Source organism: Lactuca saligna, chromosome 8 (genome assembly GCF_052625555.1).
Source record: "Lactuca saligna cultivar CGN05327 chromosome 8, ASM5262555v1, whole genome shotgun sequence".
Classification (NCBI taxonomy): domain Eukaryota; kingdom Viridiplantae; phylum Streptophyta; class Magnoliopsida; order Asterales; family Asteraceae; genus Lactuca; species Lactuca saligna.
In genome coordinates, this window is record NC_136424.1 from 266,864,612 (window position 1) to 266,891,855 (window position 27,244).

Sequence of the window (27,244 nt, forward strand, 5' to 3'; positions counted from 1 at the left end):
GCATACAGTCAGACATATCCAGGTACTAACCTACCCTTGGGTCTTGAGGACAGCTGTCCGGGAAACTAATCCCTACCATACACATAACATGGTATCCTCATAACCAACACATACCCAGACCAAGATAATTATCAAAAAGACTATTATCTTCTAAATACCCCTTTTTGGTGGGCTGACATTGTGGCGTTAGACCCACCCCTACTGGAAGGTAACTCACCTCAATGTCGTGTAGTGTCTGAACTATCCTCGGCGCACAAGTCGACTCCTTACGACTCCTCGATCCCTATACAAAAACCTTCAAGTCAACTCACATCACATACAACCCTAAACAGGGTCAGTCCAAGTTCATTGAAAGTCAATATTGGTCAAAGTCAACATTCAGTTGACCTGACACGCCATGTTGGCCTACCAACTCGTCGAGTCCATGCTTCTCTAATCCCACACAAAACCCCGGATCCACTCGTCGAGTCTAGAAAAAACTCGATGGGTTCTCCTTCGATCATAACATCGGGACCATCTTCAGCTGACTTACCGAGTTCCTTCTTGAACTCTTCGATTTCATCTCCAACATAAGAACTTGTTCAGTCTATGACTCGCCGAGTTGTATGAACAACTCATCGAGTCCATCTTCAAAGATTGGGAGATTGCTATGGACTCGCCGAGTCTACTCATACCACTCGTCGAGTCCCATGACTCTCAGGCCCCTTTTCGCATCTAAGCCCACAAGGGACTTCCTTCCTAACACTTACCCATTCACAGGAAGAGTTTGGTGCACAATGGTAACCGACTCTTCGAGTTCCAAGAACAACTCGTCGAGTCCAGCCTTGACCAATTCCATACAACCGATTTAAATGAGGTCTAACACACCAAAACCATAAATTTGGCCTCGTAATGTCCATTTTATATGTAAAGTTCCAAACTTGATGCACATGCATGGGGTTTTTAGCTCAAAAATCCATATAAAGTGTCCTACAATGTGCATGGGGATCTCATGGCCCTAAAGTTGGCACCTTTATGCCATGAGACCCCTCTTAAGGCTCAAATCTGAAGTCAAAACCCACTCAACACTTCCAAATCCAAAAATGACTTAGAAATCCATAGAGATCCCAAGTTAAAAATGAATAAACACATAGATGCATCAATGAAGTAAGATCTCCGAATCTACAAGCCCCAACTCAATTTCCAAGCTCCTTTCTTCCTTCCAAGCTTTACAATCCACACAAGAACACCAAAAATGGCCTCAACTCACACACAAACAGCTAGGGTTCGATATGAAGTTTTCAAGAGAGCGTTAGGGACAAGGGAGGCTGAGTTAAGTTGTTTATATAGGGTGAAAACCCTCAGATTTAGGGTTTCACTTATCCAGCACCTACTCGCCAAGTCAGTCTCCCGACTCTTCGAGTTGGTCACTTAAAATTTCCGGAGCCACATCCCTACTCGACGAGTTGATCCTCCAACTCGTCGAGTCCCAGAGAAAAATACATATATTAAGGGAAAGATACCAGGAGTTACATTGACCTAGATGAACAAGTATTCTCAAAATCGGGTATAATCTTACTTGGGAGACCATTCTTGAAGACGGCTAGAACAAACAATTATGTGTATGCAGGAAGCTTAACAATGGAATTTGATGGTGAAACAATAAGTTTTAACCTTTATGATGCTATGAGGTATCCTAGTGATGTTTCATCTTTGTGATTTATAGATGTTTTCGAATCGTTAACTCTAGAATTGTCCGAGTTGTGTGATGATGATAGGTTGGAGGTGGTTTTGAGAAAAGGGTTTGGTTGTGAAAAATTAGCCAAGAAGTTGAAGCTCTACTTGCTAGACCCCGAAATTGAAAGATTAGTCAACAATTTGGAGATCAAGAAGACCATCCAGTTTAGTGTGAATCAAATTGAATTACCTCAAACTCACACGAGATTGCCACCATCCATTGTCTAACCGCCAAAATTAGAATTGAAGGTCCTTCCACAACATTTGAAGTATGCATACTTGGGAGACAACGAGAATCTTCCGGTCATCATTTTAACTCACCTAACCAAGTGTGAAGAAGAATAGCAACTCAAGGTGTTGAGGGAACATAAAGAAGCAATGGGTTGGATGATTGTGGATATCAAGGGTTTGATTCCCTCCACTTGTATGAATAAAATCTTAATGGAAGATGAATGTAAGTCGAGTATAGACACACAAATAAGGTTGAATCCGCTAATGATAGAAGTGGTCAAGAAAGAAAATTTGAAGCTCCTAGACGTGGGAATGATCTATCCAATCTCGGATAGCAAATGGGTGAGCCCGGTTCAAGTCATGCCAAAGAAGACGGGAATCACAGTGGTCAAGAACAACAAAGGTATGATGGTCCCCACCCGTGTGCAAAACGGGTGGAGAGTAGTATTGACTACTGCAAACTCAATGCAAGGACATGAAAAGACCACTTTCCATTACCTTTCATTGATCAAATTTTAGAAAGGTTGGCCGGAAAATCCCACTATTATTGTCTCTATGGGTATTCTGATATTCACCAAATCCCATTGGCACCGAAAGACTAAGAAAAGACAACTTTTACATGTCCATTTGGCACTTTCGCATATCGTAAAATGTCATTCGGATTGTGTAACGCTCCGGCCGCTTTCGAACGTTGCATGGTTAGTATCATTTCAGAATATGTTGAGAATATAATTGAAGTTTTTATGGATGATTTCACGGTATATGGAAACTCCTTTCAAGAGCGTTTGACCAATCTCACCAAATTTTTTAAAAAGATGCATTGAAAAAAATTTGGTTTTAAATTTTGAGAAATGTAATTTCATGTTATGTCAAGGTCTCATTTTGGGTCACATTGTGTCAAAGAAAGGAATTGAGGTAGATAAGGCAAACATCAATGTTATTCAAAGCTTACCTTACCCGACTTGTGTTCGGGAAGTTTGTTCTTTTTTGGGCCATGCAAGTTTCTACTGACAATTCATCAAGGACTTTTCGATGATAACAAGACCAATGTGCCAAATCTTGCAAAAGGATGTTGATTTCGAGTTCAACGAGGCGTGCAAAGAAGCTTTGAACAAACTCAAAGAGGTGCTCACATCCGCACCCATCATGCAAGCTCCAAATTGGGATCTCCCATTTGAGATTATGTGTGATGCAAGCAACTATGCAATAGGCGCCGTTTTGGGTCAAAAGAATGGGAGGGCCTCCCATATGATCTACTATGCATCAAGGACATTAGACAATGCTCAAAGCAACTACTCTACTATGAAGAAGGAGCTATTGGCCCTAGTGTTCGCCTTGGAGAAATTTAGATAATAGCTACTTGGTACCAAGTTTATAGTGTATTTGGATCACGCATCACTTAAGTACTTGATGACGAAGAAAGATGCAAAGCCTAGACTCATCCGGTGGATTTTATTGTTACAAGAATTTTATTTGGAAATTTGGGACAAGAGTAGATGCCAGAACTTTGTTGCCGATCATCTAAGCGAGATCACTTCAAATGAAACTCCTCTCCTATTGCGGGACGAGTTTCCGGATAAGCATATCTTTTCCCTCACTCAATCTACTCCTTGGTATGCCAATATCATTAACTTTTTGTTCACGAAGAGGTATCCCAACACATTCACACATGCTAAAAAAGACATGTTGAAAAGTGATGAAAAATACTATGTGTGGGATGAACCTTATTTGTGGAAACATTGTCCCGGTCAAATCATTAGGCGATGTGTGCCCCAATAAGAGAACCAATCCATTTTAAAATTTTGTAATGAATTTGCTTGTGTGGGACACTTCGGACCTATCCGGACCTTGAGAAAGGTCCTTGAATATTGATTATTTTGGCCAACCATGTCACGCGATTGTTACTTCTTTTGCAATAGTTATGAGCAGTTCCAAAGGAGGGGAAACATTTCTCAAAAGAACCAAATGCTCCAAAATCCAATCCTCGTTTTTGAAATTTTTGACGTATGGGGGATTGATTTCATGGGCCCATTTGCCATCTGATTTGGCAACGTTGATATTTTGCTCGCGGTTGACTATGTTTCTAAATGGGTTGAGGCCAAAGCCACATATTGGATGATGCCAAAAACGTTTATTGAGTTTTTAAATTCTAATGTTTTTGTAAGATTTTGTGTGCCTAGGGTTTTGATTTGTGATCGAGGGATGCATTTTTGTAACAAGATGATGGAGGCTTTATTGAAGAAGTACAACGTGACCCACCGTGTTTCAACAACCTATCACCCTCAAACGAATAGTCAAGAAGAGGTTTCAAGTCATGAAGTGAAGAGTATACATGAGAAAATAGTGAATCCCTCAAGAAAATACTGGTGTTCAAGGCTTGATGATGCCTTGTGGGCCTATCAGAATGCGTACAAGACCTCGATAGGAATGTCCCCGTTTAGGTTGGTCTTTGGAAAACCATGCCATCTTCCCGTGGAATTGGAACACCGTGCATTTTGGGCGGTCAAACAATGCAACTTCATCATCTATGAGGCGGGAAGGCATAGGAAGCTTCAACTCCAAAAGTTGGAGAAGTTGAGAAATGACTCCTATGAAAACTCAAGAATTTACAAGGAAAGGAAAAAAAATTTCCATGACAAATCCATTACCCGCAAATATTTCGAGCCAGGACATAGGGTTTTGCTTTATCATTTGTGATTGAAATTATTTCCAGGAAAGTTGAGGTCAAGATGGATCGGTCCATTTGTTGTGCTAAAAGTATTTGAGCATGGAGCAGTTGAAATTCAAAGTGAAGAAACAGGGCAAATCTTTAAAGTCAATGGGCATCGATTGAAACCTTTCTATGAAGGTTTTAATGCAAATATATTAGATGTCATCTAATTGGATGCCCCGATGTACTAAAATCAAGAGGGTTGCATGTCTCACCAAAGACATTAAAGAGGGGCATTTTTGGAAAATTAAAAGTTTTCGTCTTTTCTAGTTCCGAATAAATGTCGTAGATGATTCATTTTTACATTTAACATCTCTTCTTTTTCCTTATTGAGGTAAAAGAATGTTGGATTTGAAGACTCGGTGTTCGTATTGGTCAAAGAGAAAAATTTGAGAAAATTGACAAACGAATTCACGCGGTCCACGTGTACTCAAGGTCCTGTCCGCGTGTTTATTAACACGGACCGCGTGTTGTCCCTCAAAGTGTCTGCGTCCATTATTAGCAAACAGAAGAATTTCAGTGTAACTCACGCAGTCCGCGTGTACTCAAGGTCCCATCGGTGTGTTTATTAAGACGGACCGCGTGTTGTCCCTCGAAGTGTCCGCATCCATTATCGAAGAACATAATTACATCAGGTGAATTCCTGCGGACCGCGTTTACTCGCAGTCGCGTCCGCGTGAGTTGTTAACTGATGTTGACCGCATTTTGACCAGGTTTAACTGAAACTTAATACCCCTAAACCCCCAGCCGACCCTTCTTCCTTCCTACTTTTTCTTCTTCCTTACCCTAACCTCCATTAGAGCACCTCCATCTCCACCACTAAAACTCCGTTTCCCGTCAAACCGTCGGTCAGAATTTCGCGAGACCACCGCCATTCTTCTCCAAATTCAGAGCTCTACAAACCAAACTAAAACAACGATTCGATCTGTTGCTGAATCTTGGGGCGCCAGCACCACCGCTTCGCTACTTTCCGACTAATTTCCGTCCAACTCCGGCCACCTCTCGTGATTCTGACACCACCATTGTACTCCTCTTGGACAAGGCTACAAACCCCACAAAATTTTTTTCCCACAGCTCGCCGGAAAATTTCCCTGGAATTTCAAGCCATTGTCGGATTTGTCGGGTTTTCGTGTTAAATTGCTTCTCCTGGGATATTAAACAAAGCTTAAAGCTTGGGGTGGAGAGTTGCAAGATTTTTCAAATCCTGAATTTTCGTGTGCAAAATTTTGAACATTCAACAAAAATGGGTAATTTCTTTCCTTTGTTTTAATTGATCAAGATGCATGTCCGTTCATTGCTTTAGAAGTCGATAGGAAGTTAGTTGGTGATTTGGATTGACATCTTGTTTGTCGAAATTGTGGTTCATGTAGTGGTTATTTTTCGTGTAGGATGCCCATGTCCACATCTAGGAAGCGCTCGGCTGCTGCCCGAGGCAAAGCCCTGACTAGAAATAAAAATGATGCTCCTGATATTCCAAGATTTCGGGATGCCAATGCAATTGAAAACTACACGAAGAGCTTTCCTAGAAAAGTTGCATCCACCAAATTTGTGTGCAAGCCCATGCTTATATCACCAGGCGTTCTTAAAGGGGTCACCCAATTGTTCTGTAACATTGGGTGGGAAAACCTTCTCAACCTCATGGCGCACACTTATGAGCTCCCTAGAAGAGAGTTTCTTGCCGATTGCGGGTACGATAGCGAAAAAAGAAAATCCACATTCCAACTTCTAGGGTACCGAAGGTACATCGATTTTGTGACGATCAATGACATCTTGGGCTTACCTTCTTCAGACACATCCACATTTTTCGACATCCTACCTGCCGAGTTCAATCACGAGACCTTATGGACGGAAATCACTGGGGGTATCTTTTCTTGTGCCGGGCGAGATAAAGAAACCTCTATCAGCCACCCATTCCTCCGCATTGCCCATTGCATCTTGGTGTGTACAGTTTTTGCCCACAAAGAAGCAGGCCAGGTCACCAAAAATGAGCTCTTCTTCCTTTAGTGTATGACGAGGCATGACATGCCACCAATCCTGGAATTTGCTTCATTCTTTTTCGACAAATGTGCACACATGAGATGCAAGACGTCCAATGATATTTGCATTGGGGGATTTGTCAAACTTTTGGCTCGCGGTCTTGAAATCGAGCTCCTTGACGAATACCAGCCTATTGACAACAAAAATCTTTTGGATGAGTGCTCCCTCATAAACATGCACCACATTCATCGCAGGAACAGGAGCAGCTTCACATGGTATTGTCCTCAAGGGGTCGGGTATCTTGTTCTTCCCGACCCTGGAGTCACCTACTTCACCTTCCACTATCGCACTTAGTGGAGACTCGTGAGGACCATCACTCAGTCAGTCAATGAGGATGTGCTTCAGGATCAAGATGATGAAGAGATGCATATGGATGACGAGCCCGATGATGACCCCAACCATGGTCCACAACACGCCCAACCACAAGTGCCTCCCGGGTACTACTCGCTTCCCCCCAATTTTTCCGAGCGGTTCGAGTTTCTTTGTGTCTCAAACCAAATTATGTCCCAGCAAATGCACCATATGTGGGGGTGGCACCAATCCCAATACCATTTTGAGAATGTCCCACTTCCGCCTCCCTATCCATACCCTCCACCCACCCATCCTTATCCCCCTCCACCTTACCCTTACCCTACCCCTAATACCTATATCGTCCTCCCGATCCCCCAGTTTAGGTACTTTCGCCTCGCCCCAAGCATTGAGAACAATGCTTATTTTTATGCTTAGGGTTGGGTATTCCTCTTTCTTTTTCATTTATCATCCATTTTAATTAGGTTGAAAAACATTTTAGTATAAATTGCATTCATTTGAGAATAAAATCTCCAAAAAGATTTTCTTTTCTTCTTTTCATCTTTTATTTTGGCATGGCATTTAGCTTAGGGCATTAGCATTAATGAATTTTTGTTTTCTGTTTATTCTCACCTCTCTTGGATGCCATGGAACAGGTTCACAGTTATTGTATCATTATTGGTCCAGGATCTTCTGGCTATCTCACCAATCGAACCGGGACCACTAGCTGCAGTTTGGGATTTCTTACTTGGGATCAGATGCTAGTAGCTTAAAGCGGTAAGGGATCATGGCTAGGTAGTTTTCATGAACAATTATGCATACAATACTAATGACTATAGGATATACAATAGCAATGCATGTATTAGTCTTGCGGTCACTACCGCAGAGAGGATCACACTTGATCATGTTTGAACCGTTAGGATGAAGCACTGGTGCTTGTCTCCAAATAGAATCCATATCCGGTCTCTTTAGATCACCATATCTTTTTGCGATTTTCTTAGGAATTTAGAGAGTGTTTTAGTCCACATTTGTACATTTTCATCATTTTTGAAAAAAAAATCACAAGTTTAAAAAGGAGCTTACATTACATCTTTATGCTCCGCACATGGTCATTTTCACACTTAGACCATTCAGATTATATTACTACACTTTCAGTTCAACTCACGCACTTTTGGGAACCAAATTTTGAGTCAAAGGGTTTTCTTGTTAAAAATTTCGATTTTTAATACATTACCTTCAAGTATGGTGTATATATAAAAAAAAACGAAAATGGCATGCAAATTTTCAGATGCAATTATCTTAGATAGATGGCCGATTCAATTATCGAACAAATTTTCTGACATCTTGGTCACCCGATGTTTGGTTTTCATTTGTATAGGCTTGTTTTATTGTATACAAATCGAGTTGTTTTTCGCAAATTGGTAATGTTAGGGAGACTGTCAAGTCGGATACAACGAGAGGTTTGGGCCAACACTAAGTGAACTAATTCCTACAACGGTGCCCGAGCGATTAAACCCAATTATACATGAGAGAAACCGGCAGATGTGAGATCAGAGTGTACAGTTAAATAAGAGATCCACATGAGCCCATCCAACTGCTTTCTCCCCTACTACAAATGTTATTCATTGTATGCACGTTCCAGTGGGGCTGCGACTGCTCATCCCTCCTTACTCACCTAAAGGAGTTGTCTTGTCTGTGGTTTATGGTCCCACTATCATCGGATGATAAAGTTGTGAGATAGCAACAAGATCAATTCTGACCATGTTAACTAACGTTGAACAGGTTCCATGGTTCTATCCATTATTTTTATTCTTAGGGTAGTTCGTCCCAAGTTCATTTTAGTATTGTCTTACTTGAGGACAAGTAAAGTTGAAGCCTGGGGTGATTTGATAGTTTTGTTTTTATTACATATTTTCATAGTTTATTTTTAGTTAAAACCATCTCATCTTAGTCAATCTTCATGCATATTCTCTTTTTGTCATTTTTCTCCTTTACGGGGTACCTTCTAGTCTTTTGAGCTTAATTGCAGGATTTACCAAAAGACCATTTGTTATTGGAGGCTTAGAAGGATGCGGGACATATGGAGGCATGTGGACTTGAAGTGGTGTGATTGGGCTTGGTGCTTGAGTAAAAGAAGAAATCAATATGGATTTAATTTGTGAGCAAGGATGATGATGAGGCGATGCTGAATCGAGCTACAAGAAAATTTAAGGAGTATTGGGTCAATCATTAGAAGGCTTTGGAATAGCACCAATGGGCTCTAAAGAGTTATGATTGTGGGCTGAAGTTGAAGAATTGAAGATCGGGCTAAAATGCATGATTAATGGCCCAAGTCTCACATTTAGCGTGACCCATGTGGTCCACGTGGACTCTTACGTGGTCTGTGTGAATTGTTTTGAGCTGATTCCGGGTTTGAATTGTTGACTCTATTTGTGGAAGTTTAGTGGGTGACTGTTGGAACCCTTTTGATTCCGGAAATTAGCTCCCTTTTGTTGGAGATTGGAGCCATTTATGGGAGGCATCACTTGAAGAACATAGACAATATTCTCTCTCTAGAGATTTGGAAGATTAGTGTAACTTCCTTTCATCTTGCATCTAATACAATGTTTGGTACCACTAAACTATATTGTTTTTCTTTTACTTTGGCCATGCTTGGCTAAGTTTTCATTTGGATGATTAGGGTGTAACCCATGGATGATTATTTTCTTTGAATACTTATCATTACATTGTGTTTGAAGTTTATGGGAATATTTTCTAGTTAAACATGTTGTTGTGTTTATTTATCTTTTATCACGAGCTTGGATGAATGAATGCTTGTATTTGTTGACTAATTTCTTGGTTAAGTAATGGACCTTCAAATTAGTAAGCAACAAATGGTTTATATGTTTGTTTTCATTTCATTTAGACCATCAAAATGTTTCCTCCATAATGATAATGTAAGCATTTGATTATCTTTTGGACTTGGAAACTCTTACAACTTATAGCTAACTGATTTTTACAAGATTTTATGCTTCATTGATTTTGTGACTTCAATTAAGGAAATATGTTAAGAGCTCTTCTAACCATTTTAATTTCTAAGAAGAGTTGAGGCAATATATGCTTATGAATTGCTATAGCCTAGTTAAACCAATTCACATGTCTTATTCCATTAAGTGTAATGATAAGTCAATCATATCATCCATGAGGTGTACCCTAAAATCAACCAATTCTACTTCCTTTAATTTAATCCAATCATTACTTGTTTACTTGTCTTATTTTTATTCTAGCTAGATTTGATTTTTGTCAAACAATCGAACGAACTAAACACCCCCCCCCCCCCTTTTTTTTTTACTTTTAATTTTGTTTTGCAAGTATTGCACAACAAGATTATCATAGAATTATAAAATTGAACCAGTCTTCATGGATTCGACCCCTTTACCTCTATACACTATTTTAGTGTAAAAGATTTAGGGTTATTTATTTTGTTAGCCTCGACAACCACCATTACCCGAGGTTAGTCTTCTCACTATACGTTACCTAGAGTGGTAATTATGTGTAGACCGAAGGGTCTTGTGTGTTATGTGTATGCATGGGATTATGTGCATTGTAATATTTGTTTCCTACGTTTTGTACAAACCGGACCGGAGGGTCCAACGATATAGACTGGACCGAAGGGTCCAACGATATAGCCCGGACTAAAGGGTCCAACGATACAGACCGGACCAGTGGGTCCAACAAGCTACGGGACCGGAGGTTCCCGCTGAGACACATCGACCGAAGGGTCATACTGTAGCCTCGAGTGGCGTATGTGTTGCATGTCGTATTTTGGGGAACTCACTAAGCATTTATGCTTATCGTGTTATGTGATATGTGTTTCAGGTACCAATGAGGATCACGAGAAGGCGCCGGCATGATTCGTACACACTGGGGGATTTTTTGTATTGAGATCTTGGGATTTGTTTTTATTGGTTGATATGTAAATATTGAATTTTGGGATTTCTTTATGAACAAATGATGTGTTTTAAAAATGGAAAATTGTTTTGAAAATTCACGTTGTTACACGTACACTCCCTCTAATGGAGTGTTCGACTCGATTTCAACACGAAGAACTTAGGAAACTCGATCCTATACCCAATTCTTGAATGTACTGAGCTTTGAACCCTAAAACAGACTCTAAACAATGCTAAAAGATAGCGTAAATGAGTCTGACACTCAGTTGAATTCAATGGATGGACTTTACAAAGCAAAAAATTTCTGGTTGTCACATCATCCCCCGGCTAGATGGAATTTCATCCCGAAATTAGCTTTCTTAGTAGTAAAAATGAGGTTGTGCTCCTCTGATTGGCAAAATACCCCTCATAGACATGGAAATTTTGACCTAATGTCCATGATAGGATTCATACTTGGTCCATCTATCATTACCTCGTGTATACAAGTCATATATTATTAAGATTAGTTAGGGGTAGGATGTGCGACTTTTCCCCAGGTCCACAAGAAAACAAAGAACAGGAGACAGGTCTGAAGCACAAATACTAAATTTGTGTAATCATAATCATATACCACCCTCGTGTATACACTGAATAGTGATAGGTGGGTTGTATTCGTCCTTAGCCTTTATGCTTGAACTAGGTCTGCTTAACGAATGGTATTTCGGGAAGGTCTGCGAAACATACAGCGGCAAGGCATCGGAGCGAAAAGTAATCTTCACATGAGTACTTCGGGGTTTAGAATACGAGAGACAATGAGGTCTAGGTCGGAGTATAGTTACAAATATCGAAGGTTTCGTGAATTTCAAAGTCAAGGCGATAGAAACATATGAACTTAATATGGTGAGGACCACACCAACTCATGACGAATGATAGAACGGACTCTTTACTGAACAAAGTTTGGTTGATTTGAAAGAGAAGTATGTTATACGATGATGTAATCCTAGTGTGTTCGACAATGTACTCTTTGGAAACGTTTTAGTGCAAGGAACAGGAATTAAGGCCGAATCACTCAATCTAAGTCTGCAAACTGTTAGTTATGCACAACCCTGATGTACATCCTAAGCCATCATAGCTTCTCTGAATGGATCTTTTAGTTCTCTTGAATACTGTTACTTGTTTCAATAAGTGAGTTATTATAGTTACTTTTAAGTGATTTCCGCAAGTTTTAATCTTATATAAATGTAAATTAATTTTTTTAAAGTAATTACTATTTCGAAAATGTACCACTGCTCACTAGTGACTCCGGGGTTGATTATCCTGAGGTGATCATCAGAATTCGTCCATCCGCTCCTGAGTTCTTTGTTATCGGGAAGTCCCTCTGGTAGGTTCCAGTCTCACCACAACCATACCAGGTGTGGTTTTCTTCAGCTCCGGGGACATGGGAGATCGGTTGAGCTGGTGCTCTACAGAAACGGACTGTGTGTCCCTTTCTTTGGCAGTTCAGGTACTACATTTCCCTGCATACTCCCGTGTGATGATAGTATCACTTTCCACACTTCGGGAGAGTTCCAGCCTATTGACTGGCAGGTGCTGGAATAGCAGGTATTGTGGCAGTGGATATAGTGCTTCTTTATTGTTCCTGTGGGGGTTCATGTTTTGTTCGTTCCTTCCTCTTTCTCCCCGACTTACATTTATACTTCGATGGCTCGCGAACGGGGACCACTACGCCATGGCATACTCCATGGTCAATGAGTCGTTGGGCCAGGAGTTTGGCACTATCGAATATTATTGGGTTAGAAGATAGTATATCTCCTTGAACGAGGGTAGGTAAACCCCAAATGTACCTTTCTATCTTATTACTCTGCGGGGTAACCATCTCGGGCATAGTGCTGCCAGATCGCTAAAGCTATTAGTGTAGGTCACTATGTATGAGCCGACCATGGTATGCTCCCATTTTTCTTGTTCCAGCTTTTGAACTTCGCCCCTTGGGTAGTATTCTTCCAACATCATTTCCTTCTGGTTTTCCCAGCCCATTGAGTTAGAAACTGATAGGTTCAGTAACTTAACCTGCCTATTCCACCATGTTAGGGCTCTGTTGGAGAAGGTGCAGGCAGCAAACTTAACATATTGCGAAGACTGAATCTGTTTTCGCGAACCATCGCATCAGAGAGATGACTCCACCATTTCCATTAAAGGATTTAGGTTTGTAGTTCATGAAGTCCTTGTATGAACAATCCCTTGGGTATCCATGAGTAACTCCGAGGTTTGTCAAGTGGGTACCGCTACCAGATCCGTTGGTACCACTTTCACTGATATGAGCTAAAGCAACTGCTACTACGACTAATATCACTGCTTGCAGAGCAGCAGGATCGAATTGTGGAGGAGGTACTCGTGTTCAGGTTGATTTATTGGAGTAGTGCGTCTGTTCGATCTGTGAGGAGGCATCTTTGCTAAATAGAATACAAAGATGAGACGAGAATAAGTCTATAGCAGTGGATAAAAGTCGAAAGCTGAAAGACAAAGTTATTCTAGTTCTAAGTGTATTTGGTTCTGAATTTAATAGGGTTCTACAAACAATTCATAAAAGAGTCTATATAAAACAAACTCTATGAATCAAAAGTGGCTATCCTCGAATGAATATTTGTGACTTGAACAACTGATACTGGTTGCCTGAAAAGAAATAATTCTAACACATAGTGTGACTATTGCATCCACTAGCTCACTAAGTCAAGTAAGGTAATTATTTATTAGTGTGACACATAAGACGTTTTAGTTTATCTGGCTGATCACTTCTTGGAAATCTCTCCTTGTTCTCCTTGTCTCCTCTACTGACTACTATGATGGAGTGGTTACACCTATCTGGGTTTGTCGTGCGAGAATGGAAGTGTCTAAAGAATCTATGAGATTAAGGGTAAGATTATGGGGGTAATCCTTACTAGGTCCTATAATTATGTAATGTATACAACTTGTATATAATTTAAGATTAAATAGACCTTCGAATAAGTGATCCTACTCCAAAACCACAACCAAACAAGGAACAAGTAGTGAAGCATAGATCACAAATTCTTAGTCTATAAAATCTCAATTTTATAAAACCTTGTAAGTATACACTCAAGAATTATAAAATCTCAATGTTATAAAACCTTGTAGTATCATAAAATACTCCCATAGTATTCTAACTTTCATGTTCTGATCTTGAAATCCCTTCAATAGTGTTAGGTAAGTTTTAAGACTGTTGCAAGACCACATCACACCCAAACACATGCCAGTCACATTTCGAATGAATATAGTTGATCAGGCTATATTGATCCCATATATGATTATATAACTATCCAGGTTTGACCGTAGTGTTCAACCTTTAACTACTTTTGCTATGTTCTTCTTGTGATACTTTGTCTAGTATGTATGTATAAATAACCATGCATGTATACATTTATAAGTATTGTTCTATTCTTAAAATATCTTATTATTCAGAGCACCTAAGCCCCATTTTATTTATAGTTGTATATCTTTTATCGATTGGTATACTTAGTTCACTATAAACCATGCTCTGATACCAATCTGCCACACCCCCAAACCGGAACAGCTGAAACGTTCGGGGATAGAGGATGTCATGTTTAGTATCAAAACACATGTATCAATGTAATCATGGTAACAAAAAACTATTATATTAATATTAAAGTGTTTACAAGTAGTGATTCTCAAAATGTTGAATCCAAAAGTAAATAACGAAATAAGACATGAAGTTACTATACTTCATCTTCTGAATCACGAAGAGCGTACCTTACTACTAGTTTCCTGAGAATACAAGTTATTTTGAAAGATTAGATCAAAATTTAAGCTAGTGAGTTCATAAGATTTTAGTGATGTAATTAAGTTGTAAGTTCTTATTAGAAAAGTTCGTCTGTTCCTCCAAAAAATCCTATATTTGCTGCCTTGATTAAAGATAAGTAAAAATGACTCTACAATCCTTTCTATGAGTACTAAATGGACACAAGTTATATAAAACCCAGAGTAAACGAACAATCGATTGTGTGTATTTGCCCTAAGAACACAACCAAACAAGGAACAAGGAATGAGTTGAAAGGCACACCTCCCATTGTTTGTTAGATCATCGTTGCATATAACCCTAGCGTATTCACTTGGTACTCATAGAGTTAACTCCAATAGCTCCTTTATATTGAATGAAAACATTGTTTAAGAAAACCCTTATTTCATTTAGTAAAAATGGTAACCACAATGGGTCCTTCTATAATCACTTGGTTTATACTAGCTATATATAATCTAATATCGAATAGATAATAAGTTGTAAAAATCTTCCTTAAGCCCACAACCAAACAAGGAACAGGAAGTAAGGCATAAAGCACACATCCAACTACATATCAGCTAATAATTATATATAACCCTGATGTATAAACTATGGTATTATATAATTAACCATCAAAAGTCCTATAAGTTATATTGGTTTAATAAAATAGATTAAACCCATTACTATTAAGTTTCTATTTTTGTCTACTAAATGTTCTAATTGAAAAATATGTTTTGTACTAGAAAACGGTGTATTGAATTTCTATACTATGACCTGGCCCATACATGGTAATTCTCATGATTATTTGGTGTATACGGGATATATATATATATATATATATATATATATATATATATATATATATATATATATATATATATATATATATATATATATCTAAGATCGGATAGATAGTAGACGGGATGCATCTGCTCTAAGCCCTCAACCAGACAAGGAACAAGAAATGAAGTGGAAAACACACATTCTACTATCTGTCGGATCCGATTAATATATATCCCTGATGTATGCACTAAGGAATCATAATGGTAGCAATATAGGCCCTTTCTACTGAATGTACTATGACTCGATTGTTCTGTTTGTCGTTTGTATTGATGTAAGTTTAAAGTTGTCTTTTAAATTGACACAACTGAAGTATTAAAATCCATAAAAGTTGCTCGTTTTACTAATGTCATAATGTGATGTGGTTGTACCGATACTATACGCTCTCCCTCCAGGAGATTCTTGTTACAAAACGCGACTTCAACAAATAATTTACTGAGCCATGAAGTAGTCTCACATTAAAGTTAGCTTTTTCTTGTATTATCACATTTATTGGTGTAATGCTGTTAATCATGATTTGTTCTTTTGTTATAGTATTTAGTACGTTCTGTCTGTTATCGTGTATTGTATCTTCTTCCCTATTTCTTTTTATAGTATGCTCTCTATGTTCTTGTCTAAACTGAACCTATAAACTATACATATTATAGTTTACTAGTATGTTTACTTTAATTGATACTGACTTTGAATAAAATACTCATTTTATCTACTAAGTTATGATAGTAATTTAAATATAGAGTTTTGTAAACTATAAAGTAACATAACTTTAAAAGAGTTTTTTTCAAACATTTTGATCACTTAATAAAACATAAGCAATCCTTTAAAAGATGTTTATAACAAAACATTTACACAATTAACATTGTGTTCAACTTGTATTCTCCCCCTTAAAAGAATTTTTTTTTAAATAGTTAAAAGATTGATTATAGGGGTATGAACTCACCTTATGTGGGTGATTCAAACGAGTCCTAAATAACATATATTGGCATGAATATACTGTTTTGAAGTGACTATGTGCAAGGAAACACCCTTAGGGAATAGGAAACACTTGGACCAAGTGTTAGAATCACATGTGATTCATCTAAGGGGAGTGGATGGCCACTAAATGGAGTGTGCGGCCATGGGAGTACGGCCATGGAGTGTACGAACGTACACTCATGGTAACAAGTACACAAAAGTTTTCTTCAATGGTAGGGACACTTGTGGGACTATTGCTCAGAAAGTTTTGAAGCTAGATTAGCATTTTGGAGGCCATTTAGGGGTGTTTTGAGGGGTGTACAACCACATGTGGTTGTATGGTTGTACACTCCTTATGATCTTGTTTTTTAGTCGCTTTTAGGATGTTAAACTAGTGTTCCTAACATGTACTAATCATAAGGAATGAGTACTTATGATTTGGAGGCTCAAAAGGGTTCACAATCACCAAGAACAAGTGTGTGTTCTTGGTGAAATGGATGAAGATTTGAACATCCAGCCAAAAGATGATTTCCATGGATGAAATCAAAGGGTGTTACTAGGTGAAGAAGGATAACAACTAATCACAATGGAACAAAGGATTACATTCTTTAAGATCGGGTGAAAAGCTTGATGATAGTTGAGAGAAAACTCAAGTTCTTGACTTGGAAAGTGAAGCAATGAATTAAAAATGGATTGATATCACTCTTACTGAGGGGGTGTATGGCCAACATGGGTGTAAGACCACAAACACATGTATGTACGGCCGTACACTCATGTGTACGGCCATACACTCCCTCTAATGGAGTTTTCTACTCAATTTCAACGCGAAGAACTTATGCAAATCAATCCTATACCCAATGCTTGAATGTATTGAGCTTTGAACTGTAAAATGGACTCTCAACACTGCTAAAAGATAGCATAAATGAGTCCGACACTTAGTTAAATTGAATGGCTGTACTTTACAAAGCAACAAATTTCAGGTTGTGACATACAGAAACTGAGGATGTTGTCATTTCAATCCTAAAACATGAATATGAGGAAGACAGAGTTCCTCCGATCGCAATCGTAGCTGAGGATCATGATTTGATATCCGTTCAAGTTCAAAGCGATTTCAGTGAAAGTTTGATGGAAGACGCTGAGCCTGATGAGAGTGATTCTTTCAATGACATTGATCTTTCAAGATTTGATGAGGATGACATTCCTCTGAATGTTAACAATGAGGGTTTTCTATCAAACAAAGATCTTGACAATTTCTTTGAAAATATCAATGATGTTGTTCAACAAACAATAGAGATAAGGGATCCTGAAGACGTTCAAGAAACTCTACCTCCTAGTTCAATGCAGATGGCTGATACATCAAGTCATATGTATGCAGCTTTAGGGATTCCTCCCCTTGGTGGTTCTATTCCAACAACTTTTCCATCTGCGAGTGATATTTTGACAATAGAAACCTCCCAAGCACTGTTTGAAACACGTTGTTCAATTGTTGCTCAAGAATCATCTCCACCAAGGCATTCGCATGGCGCTACCTCTGAGAGGCTTGCAATGTACTTGGCATAGCAAAAAAGTTCAGAGCCTTCCACTCGTTAAAAAGGAATATTTATTAAGGAAGGACATTTTAAGGATAACGGCCCTTTACTGTCCAAGCTCAAAGAAGAAAGTGGTATTCTAAATAAGAAGAACATTGAGAACGACATCATAATAGGACATCATGATTCTCGAATCGTTGATCTTGAGGCAGAAAATTCTTAGAAGTCAAAAAAAATTTCAGATCTGCAAACACTTCATGGGACTCTAACTGCATGCTACTTTGATTTGAAAAGTAAATTAGTAGAGGAACTTGGAGACAAGTTCAAGTCATCAGTTGAAGAGTTCCAAGTTATCCAGTCCTGTCAAGCATCCCCCCCCCCCCCCCATTGACCCGCCAGTTGTGAAAAGCACTCAAGTAGTCAATTGATTTGAAACAGAACCAATTCAAGCTCCTCACATTGTCCCATTAAAACATGGTAAATTGGTTGAATCCGATAAGAAACAAAAATTGCTATTCAAAAGGATATCATACCAAAATGCTACAGTAGATCAACCCAAAATCACTGTCACTCATCTTGAACAGAAACGATATAGACACACGTACATTGATAGATCAGGGATTCTGTCATGGGGTTTTCATGACAAACTAAATATGTGGATTGTGAAGTGTAAAAGTTCAAACATGGAGTATTACAAAGACGCTCATGGTTTCAGCTCATGGATAAGGGTTGACCTTTCTGAGCTTGCTAATTCTCGATTTTCTAATCCATCAAATGATCCACGGGCAATTCACTTTAAGCTTTATCTTGAAAATCAAGTAAAGAAGGGATTTACCGGCATGAAGACTGCTAAGTCCATCCTCAAACAATTCCCTAATATACTTGATCCAAAAACTAATAAGCCTTTCAAGACGGTAATATGGCCACCTACAAATCAAGTGAGATAAATTCCGATTTTACATAATTTTTGCAATGGGTCTCTAAAAAAATATGCTCTACTGGGTTTGTGATGAAACCACAGCTTCTGGTATCATAAAATTCCAGATTGTTGCTTTCGCTAATTTGAAAAAAAGTGATCAATTTCAATTTGGAAAGTGGGACATTCATCAGCTAGCTCAACATCAAATCAAAGCTGCTGAAGAAATTTTTATGAATACAACTAAAGAATACATTGCGATGGTTGCTAAGATCATAAAAAAGGAGATGCGTCTTGGTACCATGGGGGGGGGGGGGGTTTGAAGTGCTTATAATTGAAAAAGAATGAGCCATGCTAGCCTCAAACCAAGGAGGAGATTGAAAGGTCTTGTCTTTGTGGTTTGGGCTAGGAAATCATTTGTATAGGTCTTAGTCGGTTAATCGTTATGTTTTGGGTGAACGGTCAGAGTTGTATGTACGGTGAGTTGTTTGTACGGTCATGTATGTGTGTATGGCCGTACACAGGTTTACGGCCTTAAAACCATGTATGGTCAATCTCCTCTATATATTGATCTTTTCAGTGTCAGTCTATGGTTGGTGTATGTGAGTGTAATCAAGGTGTACTAGACGGTTTGCAGCCCAAATAATAAAATCGTGTGCATTGCTTGGGTTATTTACTCTCTTCTGCACTATTTTTGCTTCTAATTGTTTGATCAGTAACTGGTCCTAGATTTGAGCCCTTACAATAATTCTATTAATAATGAATTGACATAAGGCAAATAGGGAAATGTTTCCATATTAGGAGTTGGACGTAAACAATATATATGTCTAGATTACAAACTTTTATGCAAGAAGGATGTTCAAAGGAATGTACTTTGAATATGTGAATTCATATCTATGGAATTTTCTTCCAAAAATCTCCAATACATGACTTTGTAATTTCATTAGTCAAAGTCTTTGTGACTTTGGCGCTATGACATTATGAAAGGATTGTTGCATAAAATGTCACAATCTAACACATTCTATAAGTGAAAAAACTTAGTATTCTCACACTTATGGTAAGGAGTGGGAAATGTGAAGTCAGTGTAATTTGAAATGTTATTCAATTATACTATTTCACAAAGTAAGGACCATAGGTAAACATAGTGTGCGTGCTTGGAGCATGAGATAACTGTTGTTATAATAAGTTGATTACACGAAACATTATACAATGAATAATGTGTAATCAATATGGTGATTAAATAAAATGAGTTTTATTTATACTTCAAAGTTTGGCACCATATTGGATTCGGTTATTGTTGTGTTTCACGTTGCATGTTTTGACTTCCTGAATAGTAAGATTATTCGAACGTTCTACAATCGCGCATACTTTGGGAGTAGGTATGAAAGAAGATTGTCATGAATTGGTTTGTAGATTGTATAAAGTGTGTTATACATAGCAAAAGTTTGCTACAACATTCATGAATGCTTATGAACATGATTTTAGCATTGGGTTAAATCCAAGCTCACTTCCATCACTTTTTTGATTTTATCACGAGTGATTGGTGAGATAATAACATCTTAAATTTTTGAAACGGAGATATGTGAGTTGTATCTTGCAAATCGGTTGCACATTGATAATATGTAAACGCATCAGTAACTTGGTGTTATAAAACATATTGTTGTATGTGATTCAATGAGTGACTACAAGAGAACATTGAGTCAAAGTTTATCCGTTCCTTTTACCCAAGGTGGCATAAAAGCGATATTTGTGGGCCCCTCCATGATTTGGTGATGACACCTAAGCGCTTGGCCAAGCCAGGACTAAGTTGATGTGTTCAATTGTAGTCTGTTGTGAGTCGTCGTAAATAAGAAATCGGGAAACAACACATAGCTGAGAGAATGATTTCAATCCATGTCTCATGTCTATACGATATCTAGAATGGAGGAATATATGATCCCTTATCTAAAGGACATGTTGCTGATAAGAACATAATTCGACTACGTTTTCGAGAGTTAGGATTGCGAATCAGATTCTGAAGTCATACTTGCAAATCTAGTTATTAGACTTATCTAAGTGGGGGACTATTGGATTAGTGTCTATGTCCATAACTATATTTGGTATGTACTATACCCGGTTGTGCATGGTCCTTTTGGGTTGCCTTCACCAAAGCAACTTGATTGGATGATTTATGAAGAAATAGGATTAATTATGATTTAATAATATATATTATGATATTAATATATTAAAGGAGAAATCATATTGTTTAATTAATATTAGTCAAGAATTAATAAAGAACTAATTTTGTGACTAAAAGTGTAAAATGAATGATAGTTAAATTTGGGTTGGGAAAACCTAAGGAATAAGGGTGGACGAAATCTTCGAGGCTTGGGCTTCCAGTTTCATCCAAAGGGACCTTAATCTACAAGGTACCTTGGACTACTTAAGGACTAAGTTATCCTTTACAGTTTTGGACTAAAACCCAAGCAGCACAAGTATATAAGGACCCCAAGGGCTAGGGAAATCGGCCACTTGCTTCCAGGAAACCATAGAGCCGATTTTTGCCTCTCATCCTCTCTCTTCTACTTCATCCTTTTGCTTGTGGTGTTTGTAAGCCATTAGAGGAGTGACATTTTTTACTCTAAGCTCCAAGAGTTGAAGATTCAAGCCATTATCAAAAGGTAATCATCTAGATCTACTCTTATGTGATAATCTCGAAATGCATATGGTAGATTAGTGTTCTTGAGCCTTGGATGAATTGCATGTACAATAAAGAGACCTATATCCAAGCATTAGGGTTCGTATGAGCACATAGGATGTTCTTTTGTTTAAAACCCAATAGTAAGGATTATGAATCACGAGTTACAACCAAGTTGCTAATTGCGTGATATTTTGGTATTGATAGCTTAAGGAGTTGCCAGGGCAGCAGCTAAGGAATTCTTGCAGGGAAATTCAGCGGTGCCAGGTGAGTTACCTTCTAGTAGAAGTGGGTAGAAGGCACCCATGCCGACCCACTAGTAGCTGATTGTTGTAGAGATGATTTTTTTGTGATAATTGGCTAGTATGCCACTATCTGTTACACTTTACGTACTAGTATATTATGATATTATGTGATAGTGGTAGGAGGGGTGGGATAGACCCCGTTACCGGTTGAAAGAACCGAAGGGGTAGGCCAGAACCAGATATGCTAGGGAGTATGTGATTTATGTGTATATGCTATGGTATTATGTAGTAGTAGTAGGGGTGAAATAGTCCCCAATTAACGGTTTCAAGAGACCAAAGGGGTAGGCTAGCACCTTGATATGCTAGGCGGTTTCCGGTTGAAAGAGACCGAAGGGGTAGGCCAGCACCCTATTATGCTAGGCGGTCATCAATTGAAAGAGACCGAGGGGGGTACACCAACACCTGGATATGCTCGGGATTATGTGCATTGTATCGTATTTGGCATGATATGGGAACTCAGTAAGCTTCGTGTTTACCGTTTACAGATTTGGTTTCAGGTACTTATTCTTCGAAAGGAAATGAGCTAGGATGATCGCATCGCATCAGATTTGATTTATGCATTATGAGATATTTGGGAGTTGGACTCTGATATTACGTTTCTTTGAAATGTTTTAGTTATTTGAAATACTGGTTTTTGATTATGAAATGAGTTGACACTATTGATGTTTCAGACAATTGGTTTTTATTATTACTTATTTAAAAATGAATTTTTTGGCTCTAAGTTTTGGGATGTTATAAGTTGGTGTTAGCGGCTTTGTTTGAGGGATCCATGCATACTCGTGGGTGTGTCTTAACTCAAATCGAGGGTTTGACATATTTTTACAAGAAAAATACTTTTTCTACAATTTAACATTTTGGGGTTTTGTTTTATTAAAGAACTAGAAGTGTGATGCGTGTAATTGGCTGAGCTCAAGTAAGTTTTACCAAAGATTCCTATACATGTTATGTTATGATATGGATTGTGAAAATGTGAAATGCATGCTAGATTCGGTTTAAGGATCTAGGAAGGATGCCTTGTATGCCTACATTATGAGCTTGTAGACCTACATGCTAGTACTGACCAGTTAGTGATAGGATGGGCTGTTTAGGTTATACATGATTGTATGAGCCTTAGAATTGCATGATAGTACAGATTCCTGATAAGCAAGGTTGTATAGGTTGTTACCTGGTACCTGTTCAACCTGCTACCGAGTAGTGAGTACTCAGGAGCACCCGGGGAATACTCGAATTCACTAATTCATGTAGAAATATGTTTAAGGAACTTATATATATATATATATATATATATATATATATATATATATATATATATATATATATATATATATATCAAATTTATAAGTTAAAATCTTAACTTGATTGAAATATATAAAAAATTTAGATAAGTAAGAATACACAAAAACTAAAAAACACATAATGGTCTCACTTCGTGAGTATTTACTGGAAATTTATGATATATATGTAGTAATAATCACATTTGTTTGTATTAAATAATAAATCGTTAAGTATATTATACATATTAATCACCAAGTTGATCGGGTTTTACAACACTGCTCAGTTCAGTAAGGGGCCGATTTGCAAGTACTCGGGATTCTATAACTCACCTCGTAAGCAGCCGAGTGGAGAGTACCCGGAGGAGTAATCGGCCAACTGGGCGAGTTTAACAACATTGCTGATAAGAGGATATAATGGCTTCATTGGAGTATGTTGGTTAATTTTTCAGTTATTCGAATGTTGATTTCTTTGTGCTTTGTGGGACTCTTAACAATGTGAGCTAGTTATTAAGTGACTATGCTAAGTTATATGTGGCACATGCTAGATAATCTCATAGTAATGGAATAATCAGTCCTCAGTTGCTGAATAATGTCAACTAGATACCTCACGAATATAGTCACATGAAACAGAGGTCAGATAATCTTTCGAGTAAAAGAATCAATCCTAGAACAGTTGAACTCAGACAAGAGCTGCACAATAGGGCAAAGTATATGCTTCAGTGGGTTAGTAGTGAGGTTTACTAAGACTTGCGTGCATGAGTTTGAGGAAGTGACTTCGAGGATTCGGTATGATTGTTGAGGAAAGTATGGATAAATGTGGAAGGTAGTATTGAGCCATACTACTTAAAGCATAGGATCCATTCTCGAACCGATGAGAGTCTAGGAAAATATTAAATGCTTCGGGGAGGAGGATCCTTGAGTATGTTTTGATAATGCTGTTTTGTGGTTTTTCAGTTTGGGGATAAGCACTCAAGGAGGCGGTTCTAGTTCAAGATTAGGTCTCGGTTTAGGAGATGAGCCAGTCAAAGGAAGGATTGCAACGGTTTTGAGTTCATCTTGGATTGGGGATCTGGAAGGTGTCTTCCGCACTAGTCCAGTCCCCGTTGGAGCCAAGGTTCGGTTTGCCTTGGATCACTTGTACCAAGAGACAACGAGTTGTTGAGAATTGATTGTGTGATCTATTGTGCTTTTTGAATTGGAGGCTATGCATTAGGAGAAGTTTGAGACTCAATTTAGAGCAAGTGTTGTTCCAGCACTTGTAGTTCATCCGTTGGTGAGTGATATGACTTTCAGAGTCTGAGGATGCAGGATCCATTTGGTACACCTTGGAAAGAGAAGGTCATACTAGGTGCATGTTGTGGAGGGTCCGTGGAAGAGACCTATGGTTTCAGAACATCGATTGAGGGACCAACAGGGCCAGAGTTAGTATAGCATGCGCAGGAAACAGAACAATGGTGTTTTTCATTCCAGGGGTAAGGGTTGCTACAAATGTGGAAATGTTGATCATGTCTGCAGGGATTGTCCTCAGGGGGCAAGCCGTCTATATTTTCTCTGTAAGAAAGTGGGACACAAGAGGTCCGACTGTCCGAGGAGGAGGGGAGGAGCGGTCAATGCACTTGCTATGGGTATTTTGAGGAGTACTGATGGACGAGAGGGTAGGGTAGAGGCCCCAACAGATAGGAGTCAGATTTTATAGTGACATGTAGGAGGGATCAGAATTACACCAAGGCACGTTTTCGGTATGTATTTTTGCTTTTTCAGTTCCATCTGTATTTTGTGGTTTCTTTCTTGCATCTGCTTCGGCTAAGTGTATCTTATGAGTTTAACTCTCTGCTTTTGGTTGGATTATATCATCATCAAGTTTCATATGCCAATTACATACCATGAATTGTTCGGAGCTTAGTAAGGGTCTTATCTAGTGTAAGCAAGTTCCAAGTGTTCGCTTGCTACCTTAGGATAAGCTCGGGATTAGCTCCGGGATATTATATGGTAGGTATGTGGTCAAGGTTCAAAATAGTGGTTATCCATCATTGTTGAGGTTCAGTGAGTTCAGTCATTTTGCTTAGGATGGTTTAGTTAGTGTTCGGAAGTGTTGTGAGAATAGAAATGGGGGCAGGGATTTGTCATCTAAGTAAAGGTTAAGGTTTCCAGTTGTTAGCATGGGAAGTGGATTAAGTTATCGGAATGGACCAGATTTCAAGAGTACTCTTCAAGATTTCAAAGGATGGATGATCTTAGGGTTTGACTAGTATTGGATCGCTAGCATCAGTAAGCACAAGTTGTCAATAGTGGATTATTAAAAAGTAAAAAGGACTGGGAATTATTCAATTCTCACGTGCCTTTAAGACATTGTCAAATCTAAGTGTGGGAGAATCGATTAGGTATACAAGGGCAGAAATAAGTGTGAAACCAAAATGAGTTTTCCATCCCCGTTAGGAAAGAAGGTGGTTGAGTGACCGTCTAGGTTGAGGATTGTGTGAGTTGAGAGTTTGGAAAACGTTCCAACATTTGGTTCACGTATTTCCTTGGAATCAGATAACAGGTTTCTGGGGCCAGGTTAGAGGTCCAGTTAAAACTCAAGTTCAGTTGAGTGTTAGGTTGAGGGAGTGTTTGACCTAGGATGGGTATAGTAGGATTGGCGGTAGGACTAGTTTGGCAAATACTCCTAGAGTGTTGTGAGTCTGTGGGTGTAGCTACAGAATTTACAAGTTTTGTAGATAGTGTTAGAGTGTTGTAAGAGTACGGGTGTAGTCGTATCATTCATAAGGTTGGCAGATAGTACTAGAGTGTTGTAAGTCTGTAGTTGTAGCTGTTGCATTCACAAGGTTGCCAGATAGTGCTCGAGTGTTGAATGACTGCGGTTGTAACTGTACCATTCACATGGTTCGCATATAGTGCTAGAGTGTTTGAAGTCTGCGGGTGTAGATGTGGCATTCACAGGATTGGTAGATAGTGCTAGAGTGTTGTAAGACTGCGGGTGTAGCCATAACATTCACTAGGTTGGTAGATAGCATGGAAGTGTTGTTAAATCATGTAAGGAACAATATTACCCACAAGTTCGGGCGGAGTAGTGAGGGCGTGGAAAATCTACGGATTTGTTTATGGATTTCCCCAGATGAATTTGACCTGGTTGAGACCGCAGGAACACCATTGTAGTTATGGGATCAAGGAAGCGATGGACCGTTTAAGGTCGTTTGTGATATAAGGGTACCCTTGGTCATGTAGCAATCACTGTTAGCCTGGGATTTGGTGACGTCAGGATTCAAAGTATGGACCCGATCGGTTCGATTACGAGGTCGTTATAGCCATAGTGGAAAGATAACTAATGGAAACTATGGACATTCAAGGATTTCATTTGTATGTTGTGTGGTAGTCTTTTGGCTCTGCAACTATACTACAACTCGGTATTTCAGATGTCTGGCAAATGAATTGAGACCAGGTAGATCTTGGTGAATTTTGGAAAGCATCCAGAATGCAGCACACTGTTTCAGCCAGTTCAATATTTTGGGTAGTTCAGAGTAAATGATTAACTGGGAAGTGATAACTCACTCGCAGTAGGATTAAATAATCACAGAGTAGTTGATGTGACCCTGTTGTGCAGTTCTCGTCTGAGTCTAACCGATGTAGGAATGAATCTGCTACTCGAAGGATTATATGAGCCTTCTGTCAAGTATAAGTGTAATGTAGTCGCTTATGTACAATGAATTTATTTCCCTTTTCAGCTGCAGTGTGAGTGGTGATAGTTCAGTGTGAGCGGTCTGACAGTGAGTTAGACCACTAAGACCTTATGTTCTGAATTCCAGGTGAAGTACGATTGGTATTATTTGAGACGCAGAGCAATCATTTTCACAAATCTTGAAGAATTAGTCTAATGATGGTTTTAGTAGATTGGCATAGGTTGATGTATGATCAGAGTTGGAAGGGTTACGATTGTTTTTCTATTAGGTGAGAGATTGATAGAGAGTTGTTTCAGCATGGGCGAACTGTCAGGAATCCAGTTATAGTAGGTTTTAGGTCACAAAAGGTAGAAGAGGCTTGTAAGGGTTGAAGGTTG